Here is a 5,000-nt window from a genome sequence, read left to right as displayed (position 1 = left end):
AAGGTCTCGTAATATTAAGATTCTTCTCTCATATTAGGAATAAGAGAGAGAGAGAGAGAGAGAGAGAGAGAGAGAGAGAGAGAGAGAGAGAGAGAGAGGTGGTATCCCTAGGTACAGTGTTCCTTAACCTTGTGATGATTCCAGATGCCCCCATTGAAGTGCCCAATATGGCTCCATACCCCCTTTGCCTAAGGCCACTTAAGTCCTATTTGTTGACATTATAACTTAACATATTTTAATATATACTCTATGTATGATAGCTACGAATAGAACGTACGAGAACATCAAAAGCATATAGTTTTGTATAGTTATTATTTACAAAACGTACCCATGTATACATGGACACATTAAAATTAAATATATACAGATATCTAGAGATCAAGTCTCATACCCCCAAGGGGTATGGATACCCCCTTGTTAAGAACCCCGCCTGCCGGGTAGCTCTTCCTGTGTACCTGAAAACTGTCCTCATAAATTGGTATATACAATTTAGGCCAAAAGCCAAGCGCTGGGACATATGAGGTCATTCAACGCTGAAAGGGGACACCGATATTAGAATCAATTCCCAGGCGAGGTTTGAGGAAAGTAAGATGGAAGGAAGTGAATACGAACGGAGGTAGAGTAAAAGGAATGGAAGATGTTGCAGCTAGGGATAGAATAGACGCTGCAAAGAACCTTAAGTAGTGCCTACAATGCACAATGTGAGGTGCACTGGCGGCATTATTACCTACCTACGGGAGTCCTGTTTCATAGCACAAATATACTATAGTAAATTCACATCAACCGTGCATCTGATGTCTAGGTCAGCCCCTTACGACGCTCCTGATTGGCCGTTGATAAGCCAATCACAGGGCTGGAAACTCTGTCTCTCGAGGTAGTTCACATAGGCAGGATGTATGTTCCACCTCTCCTGAGGGATACTTTTGAATGACGTATCCCTCAGGAGAGGTGGAATGTACATCCTGCCTGTGAGAACTCTCTCGAGCCAATCAGGAGCGTCGTACGGGACTGGACTAGACATCGGATGCACTGTTGATGTGGATCTACTATAGTCTTCTTCCTGTTACACTTTTCAAACACCCTTCTATCCCCATCTCCCTTTCCAGCGCTGAGTGACGTCATAGATCACAACACGTGGCCTCTGCCCTAAATTCTGCATTCTATTCTAATCTTTTAAAATTCCCAATGGCTCCGTGAACTTTCGGCAACACAGACTGAATCTCAAAGTCCGACGAAGCACCGGTTTTATCCTTCCCCAGACTGAGAATTCCAGGACGCTCTCGTCGACTAACCTACTACACACCTGGAGGATGAACTACGCTCCCTGTAAGGAATACTAATGGGCGAGACCTGTCTAAGCATCCTCCAAACACCCCTAAAAAAACAGGACTGATCCAACTCACCCCATCCAACAGACACGCCCCAATACCCACAACCGTGTCCTGAAGGTCCTTAAACCGTGGCCACGCCCATGCCCAGACAGTGTACTTGCGTTATGCACGTAGATTAGGTACTGGAGTATGCAGCATAGAACCAATGAGACTATACATACATGCATACATATATACATACATAAAAAATATATGTATGTATGTACGTATATGATAATGGCCCCTTTAAGTATTGCAATGATATGCAATTCGATGCACTGGATAATTCTTAAAGAGTTGGAGAAATATTCGCATTTATATAAGGCAAATTGAATTCTAAAAATCGTTACTGAAGCAAGAGGACCTGTATCTCTGTCTACATATAAAGAGAGAGAGAGAGAGAGAGAGAGAGAGAGAGAGAGAGAGAGAGAGAGAGAAATAACTGAAATTTTTTTTACATGAATGCACGATCGAGAAATGATACACGTAGATAATTACGTACGAAAGCCTAAAAGGAGAGAGAGCGAGAGAGAGAGAGAGAGAGAGAGAGAGAGAGAGAGAGAGAGAGAGAGAGAGAGAGAGAGAGAAAGCGTTGGAGTAATTTCACAAACAATCTTTGTTAATGAAGCCGCCTCCTCACCTGGAAGTTGTAGATTCTGTCTGCGTAGCGAACGAAATTCGCGGGAAACAGCCACCTCCCAGGAGTAAGCCTGACAAGCCCATGGGGGTAACCCTTCCAGTCTTTGTCCTGCTTCGCTTTCTCTTCCTTTGATAATGGCTCCAGTACGTGGCCGCTTTCCAGTTCAAACGATTCCTGGGAATGTTTCAGCAGAACAGAATTAGAAATGTTGCATTTAACAGGGTGGAGTTATGTCATGAATTTGCTGGGGGGGTTGGATATGTAAATATATGTAAAGATATATATATATATATATATACTATATATATATATATATATATATATAATATACATAAATATATATATATATATATATATATATATATATATATATATATATATATATATATATATATATATATACATTAGATGTAATACATTTGGCATCCCACCATTGTCCTTGTGGTGAGTCTATCCATAAAATGATTCTGCATTTCACTTCAGCGACCAATTTGTCAAAGTGAGAGAGAGAGAGAGAGAGAGAGAGAGAGAGAGAGAGAGAGAGAGAGAGAGAGAGACTTCCGTAGTGCAAGTCATGCTCAAGGTTTCGTGAGCGGAAATTGATATTCTCTCTCTCTCTTCTCTCTCTCTCTCTCTCTCTCTCTCTCTCTCTCTAACAGTTTATTAACAATCAGGTAGAGGATGTTACTCTTTAATCTGTATAAGGAGAGAGAGAGAGGGGGCCCAACATGGTGCTGAGTGGGCTGTTGAAGATGTAAGGAGAGAGAGAGAGAGAGAGAGAGAGAGAGAGAGAGGAGAGAGAGAGAGCCCTGTAGATCAAAGAGTAGCAACTTCTACGTACATGATTGTTAGCGGGCTGGACGAGAGAGAGAGAGAGAGAGAGAGAGAGAGAGAGAGAGAGAGAGCTTCAAAATGCACAATCCGTCCCATTATGATACAGTATATGATACCTCGTCGAGGTAATCTTCACGTCATCGAGATAAATTATTCATAATACTTATTAGATACTCTATCCTCACCCAGTTGGTAACATCCCCTTATCCGATAAGAGATGTCACAATGATATATGACCTGGCTTTTCATCAAAATAGTCGCGTTTCACTCTCTCTCTCGAATTATCACACTTTATTCGTAGCCTTCGTTTTTGTGTCCGCGTTCTTCCAGTCTTTATTATTATCACTGAATTTATTTTTTTTTCTGTATTTATATGATTTATTATGATTTTTCTTATTGGTATATCTGTTAACACGCCAGTATTCAGTTCAAATTAGGTCTATATTGATGAATGGTTTAAAACAGTCCTATATTGCCTAGTGGCTTTGATTAAGCCTGTGTTGCCTGATGGCTTTTATCAAGCTTATACTGTTAAAGTTTTTTAATTGCGTCAATATTCCCTAACGATTTTTATCAAGCTTTATATTGCCTAATGGTTTTGATTAGGGCTATATTTTCTGGTGGCTTTTACCAAGCCTATATTGCCTAAAGCTTTCATTAGGACTGTGTTGCGTAATTGTTTTGAACAGGTTATCCTTGAAAGATAGGGAAAATTTCACTGTCACTTTTCGAGTTTTAAGACAATGTACAGAGCACTTTTTTAATCACTAATATGTACACATAACTGTTGAAGTAATGGCACACACACTGCTCATAAAAGCATCAATCACCATACACACCCATTGACCAACACGCGGAACATTTAAACATCAACGAAACTAAACATTTTTCAAACGTTCCAAACCAGCGACTCACACCCTCAAATCCTGGGAAGAAGCGATCCAAGATAATCCCCATCCTCCCCAGAGAGCACTGTCTGCAACACTGTGGGAGTGTGGGGAGTCAAGTGCTGTGTCTGTGTGGTTAGGGAAGACGCTCTAGAGTTGCACAATGTGGGATTTACCCTGAGTTGTCGCGTAGCCATGTTTATTCTTAGGCCAGTGAGTTGTTACGTCATTCTTGTCGCTATCCTTGGGGTAGTGTTCAGTCAGTGGCCCATATAGTTGGCCCGGGGTGTAGGCAAGTTGTTTAAAACTTGATGCCAATATAGGACTGACTGTATAGAACACACACACACACACGCGCATATATATATATATATATATAATATATATATATATATATATATATATATATATATATATATATATATATATATATATATATATATATATACAGTATATATATTGCACTTTCTGAATACTCCTATCAATTCCTTTATTACATAAGTAAATGATAATTTTACAAAGTAATGTACATCATACACAGTTAAAATAAAAATAATTTTTTTGTTTCAATAACTGATAAACATAACGTTGTAGCCTGCATGCAATTTAAGGATGTTATTCTCAAATAAGACAAAAAACAAAAACATCCTTGTTTATTGACAACTAGCAACTCCCAAGACGTTTTAGTAGCCTGGTTTAAATATACGTCTTTATTTTTCTATTGATTATTTCGACTTGAAATTACCACAGCTTTATATGATAAAATAACTCGACCATTTCTCTATATTAACTGAGGAGCAATTATAATAATTAACTAATTAATCATCCAGAAACTTAAGAAGTAGAGGTACACAAAAACATAATCTGGCAACTAATACATATCTCCCAGCTATAAGCCTTTCCGATCCGCCCCTAGCTAATTCTCGCATCTCATTTGACCTTGGACTACGAAGGTCTGTTATGACAACAATAAGCTCTCTCTCGCGCGCGCAGATCATTCAGCTTACTCTTTTGTTTTTGTTTTCTTTCTATAGGCACGTACGTTAACGGCTAATAATCTTATAATACTTCGTGTTAGTAGCTTTCTGAACATCACGGTTTGAGTAGAATATTTTTGTAAAACACTTTGTATTAACGGATAAAAAAAAATCTCGCTGTGATGTGTTCCTTTTTTTCGTGTTTTTTATTCTCAGTAAGATTGTCAGGTGAATGGGATACTATCTAAATGTGACATAAAACGGATAAATACTAAAAATGTATTAAGCATTA

At 38.8% G+C, this 5,000-nt stretch overlaps 1 pseudogene; it reads right to left on the bottom strand.

Annotated features, from left to right (window-relative positions):
- Nucleotides 1–3,889, bottom strand: part of LOC135218589 (sulfotransferase 1C4-like) — a 19,651-nt pseudogene extending 15,762 nt beyond the window's left edge.
- Nucleotides 3,890–5,000: the final 1,111 nt, after the last annotated feature.

The sequence above is a fragment of the Macrobrachium nipponense genome, chromosome 9, assembly GCF_015104395.2.
Source record: "Macrobrachium nipponense isolate FS-2020 chromosome 9, ASM1510439v2, whole genome shotgun sequence".
In the NCBI taxonomy this organism is placed as follows: Eukaryota; Metazoa; Arthropoda; class Malacostraca; order Decapoda; family Palaemonidae; genus Macrobrachium; species Macrobrachium nipponense.
The sequence above is the reverse complement of the archived record's forward strand: the minus strand, read 5'-3'. Positions and strand labels throughout refer to the sequence as shown.